The following is a 17811-nucleotide window of genomic DNA, read 5'->3' as shown; positions in this document are numbered from 1 at the left end:
TCTATTTATGAAAGAAAGAAAGAAACCCCCTAGACTCTTTTTGCCCTAGTATCAATATTCCAAAACTGATCCTTGGTATGGGTATAACTGGTTTATACTGCAGATTTCAAACTCTGAACACACACGCTTATATGAATTTCTACTAATTCTGCTTTCGTGAACTCAAAGGAGACAGTATTTGTCTGATATTCTCTTTGAGGGATCTATAACAAATGTTTATTTGGCTATTACAATAAAAACACCAATTTACAAGCCAAAAAAAGTTTTAAAGATCAATGTTCGTGAGCTGCCTGTCACCATTCCTTATTCTACTGAAATACAAATTCCTTTAGGAAGTCTTATCTGACTTCTAAATCTGTTATTAATGCCTTCCGTTTTAAAAAGTATCTTCTTTTGGAAAAAACTGAGTTTACTAAGCACAGCTGAGAGTGTAATCATGCCAAGTTAATACAAGTAAAACTAAGTACGTTTCAATTTTTAGTAGCAAACTTATTCGAATTTTCAAAAATAAAAACTGAAATTGCATATCATTTCTTTATAAGAACAAGTACATTCACTGTATGCTTTGTGGTGGTTTGCAATTGGACTCAATAGGTCAAAGGGATGTATCTTTTCAGCCCAAGAAGTATCAAGTGAGTCTAGTATCTTGTTCCCTTACAAACCAAATCCTAGGGTACCTGTAGTTCTTAACTTTTTTGAAAAGTGACACAGATTTCTTTAAGAACCTGACAGGGCCAAGAACTTTTTCCTCAGAAAAATGCAGACAAAACTTGTAAACTTCTAGGGATTCATAGGCTTCTGCTCTATACCCTTTCTTGAACTGCTGATAGTCTGAGATAAAAGGAAGCCCATAAGTGACTGACTGGTAAGGTATGGGTGATTGAAAGAAGCCCTTTAACTTTTATATTCAGAATTTATAATCACTCTAGTAGGGGATAATGCCCAATAAAAACCCATTTATTTTTGCCTTTCTCTATCCAGATCCAGGAGCCTCATCCAATTCCAGGCAAAAAATCCTAAAGAAAAAAGGTCCATACTACAGATGAGAAGCAGTGCCCAAAGTCAAGAGGACAGGAAAAGTTACAGATTATATTGGTGGAGATGCAAGTCTCTTTAAATAAGATAATAGGGTATAGTGAAAAGATTCTGGAATCATAAAGAACTTGACTCACCTCTTAGTAGCTGTGTGGTCACTCTGATTAAGTCTGTTCATTTGTAAACTACCCATGGCACTATTTTGAGAATTGAGATAATACCCGTAAGAGAACCTACCAAGATATATGGCACATTGCAAGCATCCAACTTTTGGTATGTTGGGTTACAATATTAAAGAAGTGAACAAAGGGTATAATGAAGGCAAACAGGAAATACTTCTTGTTTCCAAGGCAATAATATGAAGTGGAGGAGAGGAATCTATAGTTTGAGTCTTAATAGTAATTTGCCAAACCCACTAATATTGAGACTTGCTAACAGTCACAGATTAACCTTCAGTTAGTCAAATATCCTATTAATTTTCTTTAAAAAACTCGACTGTTTGGCATTGATTTGATATTTATAAGATACCTTTTCAGAAATTCACTCATCTCATGAAATAAAATCTATTGTATACCGAACATACCGTTAATTTACCCATTTGATTCCTCAATATTCCTGTCAAGAATGCTTTCCAAAATCTGTACAGACTTCCTTAAAACATTAAAATTTCCTTTTAGTATAGAAAGTTATTACATATTAACATAGTCACTCTATTCTTCCGTTGATTAGAAATATCCTGTGATAGTCACAAGAGGAATTGGGCTCAGAGGGCAAGGAGCACCAATGGGGAGAGACTAAAACATCTGAGTATGTTTACTAGTCTGCTTTAACAAGATCCCTAACAGCCAAGTCTTTTTATTTTAAACTTAAAAAATTTGTGAAATTTCAAACAAATATAAAAGTAAAATTTTATAAAGAATTTCACTTACTCATCATTGAACAATTACCAATTCATATTCAACCCTGTTTCATATATTACCTCTTCTCCATTCTGAAGCAAACACCAGCAATATATCATTTCAATCATAAATATTTTAGCACGTCTGTCAAAAAGATTCTTTTAAACAAAAGAACGTGTGCATTTTTAGTTCCTGGTTTTTTGTTTTTGTTTTTGTTTTTGCAAGGGGGGACAACATCTCTAGCCCACCTTTTTGTTCTTTCCTAGAACTCTCTATATCTAAAATAACAAGATAGGTAAGTAATATAGTATAATGAAACATTTTGGAAGCATAAGGACTTGCTATCCAATCTGAATTCATTTTAGCATTCCTCGATCTCATTCTAATCCTAAAGTATTAAAAACAAACAAAACTTCTAAAACACTGAAGAGAGGGGAACACTTCTAAACCCATTTTATGAGGCTAGCATTACCCTGATACTAAAGCAAAAAAACAAAAACAAAAACAACCAAACCCACACACACAAAAAACAAAAACTACAGAACCATATCCCCTGATAAACACAGATGCAAAAGTCTTCAAAAAAATCTTAGCAAGCTATAAACTCAAGAGTACATTAAAAGGACCATACGACATGATCAAGTGGAATTTATTCCTGGGATGGAAAATGTTTCTACTACCCAAGTCAATAAATGTGATACACTACATTAACAAAATGAAAAATAAAAATCATATGAACATCTCTATAAATGCAGAATAAGTATGACAAAAATGAATATTTTTTTCATGATAAAAATTCTGAACAAAATTAAGTACAGATAGAATGCACCTCAACATAATAAAGGCTGTATATGATAAATCCACAGTAGACATCATATTCAATGGTGAAAAGCTGAAAGCTTTTGATCAGTAACAAAACAAAGATGACCACTCTTACCACCTGTATTCAAAATAGTACTCAAAGTCCTAACCAGAGCAATTAGGCAAGAAAAAGAAATAAAAAAACATCCACATTAGAAAGAAGTAAAACTATTTGCTTGCAGGTAACATGGTACATCTAGAAAACACTAAAGGTTCCACCAAAAACAAAACAAAACAAAAACAGAAAACTGTTAGACCAAACAAATTCAGTAAAGTTTCAGGATAGAAAAACATACAAACATAAGTTGTTTTATACGAACTGTAAGAAAGAGAAATAGTGTGGCTCCATAGTGTAGTGGTTAGCATGTCCGCTTTACACGCAGAAGGTCCTGGGTTCGCGCCCCAGGTGGAGCCACGAAACATACCCCAGGTGCACTAGGCCCCTGGTGCACGCCACCAGCGTGTGGGAGGAGACCCCCCGCCTTCAAAGATCCAGTTCTTAAGGGGAAACGGCAACATCCATAGGACAGGGGTGGAAGTGGGGGGAGGGGAGGAATTAAAGTGTGTGTGGGGAGGAGCGGAAGAAAAATAAATAAAAACCCCATTTACAATAGCATTGAAAAGAATAAAACACTTAGGAATATATTTAACCAATGAAGAGAAAGATCTGTACACTCAAAACTATAAAACATTGATGAAAAAAACTGAAGACAAATGAATGGAAAGATATTCTTTGCTTGTGAATTGGAAAAATCAATATTAAAATGTCCACACTACCCAAAGTGATCTATAAATTCAATCCCTATCAAAATTCCAATGGTATATTTCACAGAAATAAAAAAAAAAATCCTAAATTCATTTTATGGAGACATAAAAGATCCTGAATAGCCAAAGCAATCTTGAGAAAGAACAAAGCTGGAGCATCACACTTCCTGATTTCAAACTATACTACAAAGATAAAGTAATCAGGACAGATGACATACTGGCATAAAAAGAAACATACAGATCAGTGAAACAGAACAGAGCACTCAAAAATAAATCCATGCATATATTGTCAATTAAGTTTCTGACAAAGGTGCCAAGAATATACAATGGGCGCTTGAAACAGTGGATTTCATTAACCAATGTCACCATAAAAAAATTAAAACATAAATATAAGTGAAAAAAATATATACAAAGGGGAAATGATAGTCTCTTCAGTAAGTGCTGCTGGGAAAACTGAGTATCCACTTGAAAAAGAATGAATTGGACCACTATCTTATACCATACACAAAAATGAACTTGGAATGGATTAAAGACTTGAATATAAGACTTGAAACCATATGACCCCTAGAAGAAAACAACAGGTGGTAAAGTCTTTGACATTGATCTTGTTAACGATTTTTTTGGATTCGACACCAAAAGCAAAAGCACAAAAGCAGGAATAAACAAGTGAGACTACACCAAACCAAAAGCTTCTGTACAGCAAATGAAACCATCAACAAAATGGAAGGCAATCTATGGAATGGGAGAAAATATTTGCAAACCACATATTCAACAAGGGGTTAACATTAAAAATGTACAAGGAACTCATACATCTCAACAGTGAAACGAACAAAACAAAGACAAATTTAATAAATGAGTGAAGGACTCAAATAAATATTTTCCCAAAGAAGACATAAAAAGGATCAACAGGTCTTTGAAAAGGTGCTCAATATCACTAGTCATTAGGGAAACCAAAGTCAAAACCACTATGAGATATCACCTCACACCTGTCAGGATGGTTATTATCAAGAACACAAGAGATAACAAATGCTAGTGAGCATGTGGAGAAAAGAGAACCTCTGTACACTGTTGGTGGGAACATAAACTGGTATGGTCACTATGGAAAACAATATAGAGGGTCCTCAAAAAATTAAAAATAAAACTACTATATGATCCAGCAATCCCATTTGGGAGAATATATCCAAAGGAAACAAAATCACTATCTTGAAGAAATATCTGTCCTGTACTCCTATGTTTACTGCAACACTATTCACAATAGTCAAGGTATGGAAACAAGTGTCTCTCAAAAAAAGATGAATGGATTAAGAAAATGATATCTATCTATTTATATACAATGGAATATTATTCAGCCATAAAAGAAGGAATTCCTTACATTTGTGACAACATGGATGAACCTGGAGAGCATTATGCTAAGTGAAGTAAGCCAGAGAAAGACAAATACTGCATAGTATCACTTACATGTGGAATCACTAACTTATATCTAAAAAAAATCCACTTATAGAAACAGAAAGTAGACTGGTGGTTGTCAGGGGCTGGGGTGTAAAAGAAATGAAAGGTTAGTAAAACTTTCAGTTATAAAGATGAATAAGGTCTGAGATCTAATGTATAAACACAGTAATCATAGCTGGTAATTCTGTATGTATTGTATAACTGAAATTTGCCAAGAGATTAGAATTTAAGGGTTCTCACCCCTCCCAGAAAGGGTAAATACATAAGGGATAATATGTTAGTTACCTCAATTGTTGGAATTCTTTCATTATGTATATGTATATTAAATCATCATATTGTATACTGTAAATATATTATAATTTTATCAATTATACTTCAATAAAGCTAAAAAGAAAAAACACAAAACACCTGAACTAACGAGCAATCTGGTGTTACATAGCATTATCTGAAGGCACTTTTAAAAGGCAGGTGTATCTTAAAATTCTAGAGTTAAAAAATTCCTTTAACAGTTGTCAGCATACATAGTGCCCTCAAGCCACTTCAAATAAAAATGTCTAATAATGTCTGAAAAGGACCTTGGATCCTGAAAAGAAACTTTGTTTCCTTAAAGCTTTCTTATCTACTAAGGTTTTTAATGTGATTACATTTACATAGTAAGCCCTGGTATATTGTAAAGCCAGAAGCCTCACACAAATTTTAGCTAGATCCTGATTATTCTTTTGTTAACAGTTGGTTCTTTTCATATAACCAATGGAGTCATGAAAATCAGGTGCTATATTTATAGTATGTAAGCAGCATTGCTTATCCCAAGTGAGGTACAGATAAAAAGAGTTTAGAGAATTGGTCAAAAATTCGTAACAGTAACAACTTCCAAATAAAAGCTAACATTTACTGGATGCTTATTTTGTATACTAGCCACTGTGTCTTCAATCACTTTACATACATTAGCTTTTGTAATGTCCATATCTTCATGAAGAAGGTACTATTCCTGTTTAGTCAAAGAATTAAACTCACTAAGGCCAGAGCAAGAAAACTGCAAACTAGAATCTGAAGCAAACTCTATCCAATTTCGGAATTCTCACACTCTTAATCACTATAGCTTCACCATTTGACATAACCTGATTTAGTATTTTTTAGCCTATAATACAAAGATATGTTAGAATGTGATATATATTGCTGTAATATATTATAACTTTTTAGATATAGTCAGAAAAATAAAGTTTTAATTTAAAACTTACATAATCACATAATTTGAATTTTAAATGACAAAGTTAAAAAAGTAGATATCAGTTCTAACATCTAAATTTCAGGTCTAAGTGTGAACCATTCAAGAAATGTTAATTGATGAGCTTTCTATTACAAGCAGCACCAGTGTCCCAAGTGGTGATCATATTTAAGTATCTGAAAATCATCACAGACAAATGGAAAATGATCTAGCATTTCTAGAGAGAGAATTTTTACTAGAGAAAGAAAGTTTCTTATTTTAACTATTTATGTTCGGGCAAGAAACTGTCGTTCCTAGAAAAAAAGAAAAGTCTATGTTCCTCTTCCACGACCTAAAAATGCTTATTAGTTATTGAAAAACCTAAAAGCAGATAGTTTTTAGTAAATAAACTAACTTAAATGCTTCTTGTGTTACAATAAAAGTACTAAAACAAAGTATCAATTTAAATAATTATGACAAATCTGTCAAGTCTTACATATAGTAACAGGGTGGAACAGACTAGAAGCTACAATTCTCTGACCATATGTAGATTTGCAAATTTGACTTAGTAACCATATTTTATTATAATTATAAAAAAAATAAGCCCTGAAAAATCTGAAAGTGAAATGAAAAAAATTAACCTTACTGTGTATTGAGCTGGTGGCATAGTCACACAGAACTATTCCAAGTGATTTTAAAACATTGTAATTTGACTGTATATTTTTAGAGGGACATATCCTAAGGGCAAAAACAAACAACACACTTTCCAGTAATCATACTGTTCTGAGATTCTAAAACTGCTGTGTGTATGTTGTGGGGTAAAACAAACAGTAATTATATTAATGTTAGCGGAAATTAGAATTTTGGGCATGGAGAAAAGAGTAGGTTTATGTAAATATATAATACTGAATTTGAGATAAAAGTTAAACACCAACAACTTATATTAAAAAAAAAAAGAAACAAAAAGAGGAAAGAAAAGAAACTGCTTTTTAGTTATGTCTTCTGAAAAGGTCTGGAAAAAAGGACCAACTCGAGCAATGAACACTGCTAGCACTCAGATTATGGTCTCTAAGTACCATTTCTACTAAAAAAAATCCCCAGAGTTTTGCAAAAACAAATAATTCTAGGTTTGGGCAGGAAATGTAAAAAATGATCCTGGAACATTCCATCATATGAAACAGCAAGGAATCAATTAAAAAAAAAAAAAAAAAAAAGGAAAGCCAGGAAGCAATTGAGAATGAGTTAAAAAGACTTAGGAGCCAAAAGCCAAATGTGAGACAATCTGAATGTCAAAAATAATAACTGCAAGTAACTGAAGCACATCAAATATCTTTAAAACCATAACAATAATAATAATACTTCATTGATCACCTTTGGAGGTTGCTAGGTTACCAATTCATTATTTTGAAAACTTGTACGAGGCAAACTGGATCTTAGGGTAACCATTTGTCCGTTTTAATTTCTAATCTGGTAAATCTCTATACAGCCCACACAAATAAAAGCTCTTTGAGGCCTTCAATTTTTATAGAATTTAAGAATGGCTGACATAGGCAATAAATATCAACAGCTGCTTAACATTACATACACAAGTAAATATAATGTAACTCAATGGAAGTACATAGTAGTCTTATAAAGTATACTTGCAATGGATCTAATCATTAATTTACATGAATATGGGAAGGACAGTCATCTAATAGCAGAATACATTAAATGACACCATGTAGATGCAACTTCAAAGACCCAAAGAGTAGGAACTTTACGTGATGATAAATTCATTTAACAAATATATTACATAAAAAAGACAAGGAGAACCTATAAATTACAAAGAATCAAATGTATCAACCAAGTACAATGTATGAATCTTATCTTGATCAAATAAATGGTTTAAATAAATTCCAAAGTGAGTCAATTTTTCTATTCTCTCTATTCTGTTGTATTTGAACTTTTTCATAATGAAAAAGTAATCAAATCTATATCACCCCCCCATCATCAACTAAAAGGAAAAGGCTTAATTCTAAAAACTGCTTATGTGGAAATGGGGGTTCAGAGAGGCCAACAGATAAATCCTAGCAGAGAGGAGAATCAGAAGAGCTCTCTCTATAAAAGAAAAATGGGTTGATATGTAGTAACAAAAAGTTCCAAGATCCCCTAGAATTAGAGTGAACATATAATTTACAGTCCAAACTAGGGCATTTTTGAGTGAAAGGGGAGCTATTACTAATTATGCAGTAGGCATAAACCAGGATTGTCCCAAGGAAACCAAGACATATGGTCACTTGATAAAAGATGAAAATTTTAAATCATTTTCACAAAAGATACTCAACTCAATTTTTTGGGTAACTAATTTCCATAGAAATACATTCCTAATATTAGAGTTTTCAGAAAAACTAAGGTATTCTACAAAAAAAAAACTACTTTTCATCTCCTTTGCTTGTCACAGTTATTTCATAAAACGAGATGTCTACTTGTTGTTTATAGTGTTTTCTGCAAACTTCCAGCAATTCCTTTTCATGATAAACTATGAGAGGAAAATTACACTTACCCAGAACCTTGCTTCTCTAAAAAGTACATGTCTTCCCATGGGCCTCCACACATGAACCAGTCAGATTCCTACTCAATTTCTGAACGGTTACCTTATTCCTCGCAACACTTCAAATCTTAATAGCCTATGGGTTAAGTAAGGAAGAGTTGCGGTAAAAACATCTGGGTCAGGTCAACCAGCCTAGGCTTCAAAGTAAGAGCCCTGGGGCTGGCATTATTACTTACTTGGTCTAAGTGGTATGGCTACAGTAACTTCAGAGCTCTGTATATGATGCTAGCATACTTTTCTCTTTTTTGATTTTCAGTAAATACCTGATTTTATTATTTTTTTAATACCTGATTTAAAAAATCTGATTATTGCTTATGATGTGCCACCAATAAGGTGACTACCTGGTTAAAATGTGAATATTTTATGCCACTTCATAGATTTTTAAATCTTGGGTAAACTTTTTCAATAAAAGTAACCTAAATATGTTTAATAATTAGGTACAATATTAGTCTCATCCTAAAATATGCATTGACACTATGTCAATCTATTCATATTTGGTTCTATTACTAAGCTACGTCATTAAAGTTCTAATTCCCATAAATTAAACTAAATTTGTATAGCAAGACCAAAAATAATTAAAAAGGGACATCAAAAAGTTGGACTTGCTCCTATATTTTTCTCAGATGTTATTTTTTTAAAAAAGTCATTCCACTTAATATTTTTCAGCATAAAGACATTTAACTCACATGGCTATAGCAGTTTGCACCACAGATACTGAGACAATAAAAATTTATGCATTCATACAATAATGTAGTGCTAAACTGGGCATGCAATCAATCATATTGCCTCAACAGCCTTCTCTTTGTTTTATTTTAGGTTAAACTCTTTTGTCTTTAAAATTAAAATGAAGGTTTTTTTTTAATATCCTCTAAGATTCTATCCCAAATATGATCATAATAAACATTTATTTTTAAAATAACCATATGTAACTGTGGCTCTTCCCTTTCTGTCTGGTTTCTCTTATAAAACAAGTCAACCTTCAACATCTATGTTAATAAAGGAAAAGGCAGCATAAATGCAGAGGCAGTCTAATTGCCAACAGGTCCTACCAGGTTCTTCCTTGTAAGTAAAACCTTCCTTGGATACCAAGACTGCCCAAACAGTTGATTATTAACTGCAGATCATCCTCCTTCAAAGAACTGAGAGAGTACAAATTGTATGTGTTGTGGCATGCAGAGACTGGTGGAAGGAAACAGAATTTTTCAAAAGGCCAAAGATCATAACAGGACAGAAATAAGAAAAACAAAAACAGAGAGATGGGGTTGGGGGGAGAACCACCTTATATAAAATGACAAACAATGGGTGCAAATATAAAACACTGAGATGAATCTAGATATATATTAAAATTACAAGTCAACATTATTAAATATGTTAACATATTAGAGCAGCCTAACCAGATAATAATTTCTAAGAATTATGAAATAATCCTCTTACTATATTCAATAGTGCACATATCTTAGTTTACTGGATTTTATGAGTTTTCACATTTCAGAAGGGAGAAGAAAATCTTAACATCAGAATACAGCAACAAAAAATGATAAAAATAAAATTTCTTGGGTTTTCTTAGGGTGGATTGTGTGGGAAAAAGAAGGCTTGAAGGACATTAATTATGCAGCTTAATGGAAAACTCTAAAGAATGAAAAATTTCTATTTGAACAATTAATTTCATCTCCACTAAGATAAAGAAGGAAGCACAAAATATTTAATTTTTTAACCTTATTTTAGTCTTTAATCTTGTAGTTACACAAATCAGTAATTCCCAATACCAACTTCAAATATTATCTACAGAAGAGATTCTCCCTTTCTTCAAGCTAATAATACAGTGGCATCTGGTGGTAATGATTGTGTGAACAGGCAAGGAAAATTAAGTGTGCTTAAAAACATTTTTTTTTTTTTTTTTCTGTAAAGCTGAGAATCTGGAATGGTTTATGAAGGAAGTGGAAGATACTTAACTTATAATCTTTCACTACTGACATGGAATGAATGAGCTTTGTATTTAAGTACATATAAACAAACCCATAACCATAGTAAAAATCCTATCAGCCCATCCAATTTTCCTCCTTTGTCCTAGTTTCTTATTTGCTGGGGAGAGGCGTTGTGGGATAATAATTGCAGGAAATAAGGTGGAGCAGCTGCAAAGGCAAGATGAGGTACAGTACTGTGTTTCACCTCCATTCTAGTCTACTGCTGGCTGAGTCTTAAGAAAATGGGATTAGCTGTTTGAGGAGCCAAAGCAGTTATCAAACACTTTGAGATCAAAATGTACCCTCTCCCCCACATTTGCCAGGAATTTTTTAGGGCCTCCAGCAAGATTCAGGTAATAGGAGCAGTAGAAGCCACAATGAAGAGATTTCTAATTATTTAGTTGAATGCTGAAAATGATGTTTACTTTAGTTAGCAATGTGGGTCTTAGCACATGTAAACTGACTGGAATGGAGGCCAGGGTTTGAACTAAATGACTTCTATTTTTGTCTCACAAATCTATGGAAATAATCCATGTGAATGAATTATACAGAGAAGAAATGACTACCCTAAATTTCTATAGCAATATAAAATATAGTCTACTAAATTTCATGTTACCATTGCTATTCTACTGATAAAAAAGTTTTAACTAATGGGAATGATAATTAGTCACTCAAATTTCCCCTTTCAGATCAAAATATTATATCATTACTGCCAAGACCTATACACATAGAAATATAATGTTAAGTAGGTAACACATTTTTCTTTTTATAGAGGGAAATGACACAAAATTTGGTCAGGTTTGCATAATATTACATTAAAGGCAGTTTTGTAAGTATTCTATCAAGTTAAAACATCTCTTCTTTGCCAACAGTCACAAACTCTGGATCCATAAGGAAAATTTAGTATTCCAGTTTCCTTACTGTCTCCTGCAGTTTGGACAGAAGAGAAAACTTTTAAGCCTAAATAACATTGCAATATAGGTAGTATCTCAATTCAATAACATTTAATAACATTGCAATATAGGTAGTATCTCAATTTAATAACATTACAATACAGGTAGTATCTCAATGCAAGCAACAGTACTCTTGGAAAACTGTGGTCTAATCAATTATTTCTAAAAATAAAATTCTCTTAAAATACATTAAGCTTTTAAAAGAACCTTAGCATATACCTTTATAAAGGAGGAATTCTTTTGCAATCCAAATAATTGCTACCTAACTTGTCTGAGAATGCAATTCTTTAATATTTTGATTTTTTAAAAAAGAAATAGGATGCATGTATTGTTTGACATTTATTTTAAAAGTAAATAATACTGTTCAGGACACTGATCCTTATAACAATCTAATGAAAACTTCCATAGGAGCTCAAACTTTAAACTATTTCATTATGATTTTGCTTAAAGGGCCAGATAACCCACAGATCTCTTTCAACTCTATGATTCATATTAATTCTAATAGTATAGATACGACTGCCCCACTTTCAGTTGGGAGTTGAGCACATGTATCAAAGTTGTACCAACCCTGATGTGGCGGAGGGAGTAACCTCCAGGGAATATCAGGTTCTCCAGAAAGTAGGATTAAGACTGAAACAGTAAGTAGCCTCTCTTCAGTTAGCATTTTACAGATGGTAGCCAATAACGTGAATGTCTATAGAGAGTGCTCTCCAGATTACAGATATAAAATTGGAGCTAACAATTTGCAACTATTTCACACAAAGAGAAACAAATTATTCTACCTAATCCAGTTTAATCCCAACTCAAATAAAGACAGTGTATGTGTTGAAATATAAATTTTATTCGGATAGAATATTCTTTTCTATTACTTAATGAGAAATAGAAATATGCTGTCAGATGCTCTAGAACTGGTCTATTAAGGGGGTGACTCATATTTAGGAGTGTGGAGAGCATGAGATTTATTTTCTTTTAACCTATACAAAGCTTTAGTCTTTTATTTTTCCTTGGAGGAGAGGATGGATCCCTACCAGATATTCAGGGATATACTAAATTTCAGGTTAACAGTATATGGTTGGCACAAATTCAATGCTTTAGTGGAAGCCAGAAATGATTTCTTTAATTGTATACCGAAGTGAATAATCTCCCAGGGAAAAGAACCTCCTCCTCCTCTTTCCTACCTCCTGCCCCTCCCCCAACAACATTGCCTCCCTGCTGTGTAAAGAGCCCTTTGTCCTGCCCTGCACTTATCTAGCTGTTTGGCCATACTGACAGGCCAACCAGAAGCATAATAAGAGAGTCAGTCTGACATAAGCAGCTGGCAATTTGAAACAAAAATCTTCATTTTCTACTCAGACCAATTCTGCTGCAAAGGTCTCAGGCTCCTCCCATGCTTCCATCTATTTTTCAAATAGAGCAACAAGGAATTCGACATTTTCCCTCAATTAGGTAGCACATCAAAAAACTTGATTCCCCAGACAGAAACAAATTCTGTAAAAATTCCTGTATCCTCTGCTTTTCTGTAACTCAACATAGGCCAATGAGTATTCTCAGCTCTGAGTGTATATACATAACTAATATGGCTGAAGAAACGATTCTTATTACTTCAGTTTGCCATCAAAACTCTGAGCATTTCCACAGTATGAAGACAGAAGAACACAGAAGAGAAAGCAGTCAGACCAAACTAACAGTGGAATACATGAGCAAAACTGGCCAATAATCTTAGTGTTTTAAAAATACTAAGACACTGTTCCAATAAGAAAATTCCTCTTCCCTGTCTTTATATCAAAGATACTTAATATGACCCATCTCTCCCTGAGGTATTCAGCAAACAAAATCAATAGGATGGAAAAACTGAGTGAGGCAGGATGGGATTACAAATTCCTTGCTCAGTGAGGGCTTCTATAAAGGTAGACTGAGACTCATTTTCATTGTTCCTTTATTATCTCTCATGGTTCCCTTCATAAAATGGCAAGCGTTTGAATATACTTTGTCAGAATAAGAGAATTCTCTAAAGTGATGCTTTCTAACTGACACCCCTCCCCCAAGTTACTGGGTATTTTTTACTCAGTTTAGACTTGAATATATGGGATACTTTTCTTAAGACTCTGACTTAACAAAACATGTATTGATAAGTGAAGAAAATGATATTCTCTCACCTTTCATGAACTTTCCTGAATCTTTACCACAAAAGAAATCAAGCACTGTATCAAATGGAAGGTTAAAAATGCCATTTCAACACATATTTTGGAATTTTTGGCAGTGAGGAATGGTAACAATTACTACTATCACAGGCATATTACATTTGGCTGTGAGAATGTTTTAAATCAAATTACAAATAACCATCAATTGTATTAAAATGCACCATATCTCACACATTTTGCAGAATCAAAGTTTTCTTTGTCTTAAAATATCCCTATCAAGAGTTTTAGTTTTCAATACCTGAATAATTTTTATAAATAAAATTCACTGTTAGGCTTTTTAGTTTCAAATTAAACTGACAAATCACCAGAGTAGAACCAGAAGCTATATGAAAATTTTGTTCTAGTCATGATCCAATTTTTCATTGAAAAATTGTATCCAATAGTCAGGTGACTATGGCCTAATGTTTCACAAGTTATTTCAACCACAAGTTATTTCAACAGGAAGAGGATAAAGTAAAAGTGGTTGTGTGCATATCTGCATTTTGCCCTGTATCATTTCCCCAAATAAAGACAAAAACTGAATAGCCACTCTCCCCAAGAAAGGCCAGAATAACTTCAGAAAGTATGTAAGTTCCTGGACACAAAACAGTATCAGAAGATAAAAATGTTCAAGCATACTGTTTAAATAAATCCTAAGAAAAGGGCCTCTATGATCTTCCAGAAAATGATTACATCAAGATCACAACGGGTTTCAAACAATAAGAAAAACAAGTGAAAGAGCAATTATTTTATAAGGTAACTTTCATATTAAATAACAACAAGCTACAAACGTTCATATGTAAAATGTTCAACAGCCACTGTGAGTGAAACCATATTTATCTATTTTGGCATCTTTTATACATGATAGTAATAAAAATTAAAACCACCTAAAATATTATCTTTGAAAGATTCTGCTTCATTAGTCAGCATGTATCACTGAGAGACAATGCAAGCCACATTTGTGAATGACAAAACTCATTTCCATTCTTTTTGGTTCCCTGCCACAAATACCAGTCATGCCATACACATTATAGATGATTGTGGGATTTAAGTACATTTACACAAAACTGAACATATCAAAATTCTGTGGGAAAAATATAGGATGCAAGTGTTGAGGTGGGGTGGGGGCGGACAACGCATCTGTTAAGTATTATAATTGGTAGTATATTTGGATGGTGATTCTCCTTCAAGTATTTCCATACTCAACAAATTGTTCTGCTTAATCAGAGATCTTCCTGATTTGCAGGAGTTGTGAGAGGGGAGACCACATAAGGGGTTCAGAGGCCATCTTCTCAAGTATCCTATACACTAGACTTATTCAATTTCTGAATATTCCTTCTGGTCTGTCCTATATTTCAGATGGATCACAGCCAAACATAGATCCTTGTGATCTTAGAAGACTATATCCAATATACATTTAATGAATCCATTTTATAGGTCAAACTCCAAAGAAATAATTTAATCTAGAGAAGTCTATTCTCGATCCAGAAAATAAGAAAATACTTCTGAGATTTATATTTGCAAATCATTCTGAAAAGGGCAATTCTTGTCGGAGTTTAAGATACCAAATTTAGTCAAATGTTTAACAAAATATCTATTCAATAAGGTAAATAGGGCCTAACAACTGAAAGGAAGGCAATACACAACAAAATATTAAAATTAAGTCAGTGATTTAAGGACGGACACATGTCGGTTGCAGAAAAAATTGATATGCTTCCTACTCTGGTTCTCAGGAAGATCCCTAAATTCTTAATACTCTGGTTTTAAATGGATTGTAAAATTAAAACTCTAATGGAACTTTTGATCCTATCCAAGCACAAATCTGCGGATAAAAACCAAAAATCTGCCCCCCCCAACCAAACAAAAAAGAAAAAAACTTTAACTATGATCCAGTTTCCAGATGCTGATATCCATAAATGGGTAGAAGGTGATGAATTGCTAATTATCATCTCCCCACCAATAAAATGCAAACCAGCTCAGCAATGAAAATTCCCAGAAAAGCAAGATTTCTTCTTAGTCCTGAAGCAGCCATCGCCTAAGTGCAGCTCCCTGCAGCCAACAGCATTAATGGACGCTGCACTGCTGTCCTTCCCTGGAGACAGCAGCCAACACTACTCAAGCTTCTCACGTAGCAACCAGAGCTCCAGAGCCAGCAGCTGCTGCTGCCTTGTATACTCACCCCTGTGGTCCAACCCAAAGAACAACCTTCTCCTCACCCCACCCCCACTCCTTACACTTTTTTTTTTTTTTTGGACCAATGCTCCATGCCAGAAGGGCTGGAATTATGCTGTTAGAAAGAAACACTCTTAAGGTCACCCATTTAGTTTTAAACCAAGAGCCTTTTATTAGAAAAATCAGTATTTACCAAATTTCAGATACCCATTTTAATTAAGCCAGCCATTTAGGAGTGAAGATTAAGCTTTACTCTTTAAAAGGCCAATTTTCTAAGCACTCTCTTTACAGTGAAATTTAAATTTGCAGCTAGAGACAGAGCCTTGTGTCATGTCCTACCAAAGGACATAATTCATTTTTCTATTTTAATGACAGGATGAGTAAACCTTAAGGACTCTAATCCTGTAACGGGCCAGAATTTTTGGCTATATAAGAAAATTAATGATCCTCCTGAGAAAATTGGAAGAAATCCAATATTAAAATTTTCCTGTGTCCTCCAAGAGGCCCAGAAACCTCTCTGATTAAGAGAATATTCTTTGCTTTAGTCCTAACACAGATTACACACATTTAAAATTACAACTTATAACTTTTTTCTGAGTGACCTAAAAACATTAATGACATAAAATTAACCACCAAGAAATTTTCTCAAATGGGGGTACACAAACATTCTCTTGAAAAGCTCATAACATTCAACTCAGCTAGATTCTCTCTAATCAAAAGCAGAGCTATGTAACATCACCCCAACAAAAAACGTAAATATGACCTTGGTTAAAATTAAGTCATTTAAAAGCAACTTGTTTAGTCAAGTGATGAAGGAAATTAGCTGAGAATCTGGGGATTCTTTCAGCACCATAAGCACGGGGAAAACTGGAGACATGAACTAAAGTATAGACAAAGCCCAACAGAACCCAGAGATCTGGGAAAGAAATGAATTACTGGTGAACACATTGCACAAGTAACATGAGAATGCAGAAAATGCAGGTCATACATGCACCCCTGACCCAGACCAGCAGAGCAGGCTGCATCAGTATCCAAGGGAAAGACCAATTATTCCTAAGAAGTGAGACAAGCAAAAGACCTCTACAGAATAAATTAGCATAGAAGGGGTTTTCCCAACAGTTAAACTTTCCCTCTCACGCAATTCATCTACTTAAAAACCAAGGCTTTTTCTCACCGCCATTCACTTCGCATCCCTGGCTTCAACGCAGAGGGAAGGGGAATTCATAAAGGGTAAATTTTTCTGCTTTTAAAGACATTCTCAAATGACTGCTTTCCACGCCCAAGGCAGAGAGAACGACACAATCTGGCTCAACTCCAAGCTCGAACCCTACAAATTCGATAACGCTTTTTCAGAGATACTGGGGCAGACGCCACTGAAAACCCAAGAATGTAAAGTGGGGGTAGCCGAGGTAACGTCTTTAGTGTGGGAAAGGAAGCAATATCGGAGATGGGGACCTAAGAACGATAAGGAAGGAGTCCAGGAACATTATGGAGAGATCGAGGCCCCAAGAGCAATCAGACTTATCACCAGGCCGCGCGAACGGGGGTGGGGGTGTTGGTTAGGGGAGGGGAAAAAAGTATGCCTGTGTATTTTGAGGAGGGCAGCGAGAGGCCTATCCTCAAGTCAAAGGTAAATGTGGAGTAGGCAGTTCCCAGGAAAAGGGGTGAAGAGACGTGGGGGAGGGGAAGCGTCCTGACCCAGGAAAGACATAAAAAGGTAGTGGGGTCGACTACATTAC

General features: G+C 34.1%; 1 protein-coding gene across 14 annotated transcripts in view; it reads right to left on the bottom strand.

The window, feature by feature from the left end:
- The window catches only part of SETD5 (SET domain containing 5), a 72623-nt gene that overhangs the window by 54438 nt on the left and 374 nt on the right, over positions 1–17811 (bottom strand). The window lies entirely within an intron of this gene.

Source organism: Pteropus alecto, unplaced genomic scaffold (assembly GCF_000325575.1).
Source record: "Pteropus alecto unplaced genomic scaffold, ASM32557v1 scaffold75, whole genome shotgun sequence".
NCBI lineage: Eukaryota > Metazoa > Chordata > Mammalia > Chiroptera > Pteropodidae > Pteropus > Pteropus alecto.
This window is presented reverse-complemented; position numbering and strand designations above follow the sequence as displayed.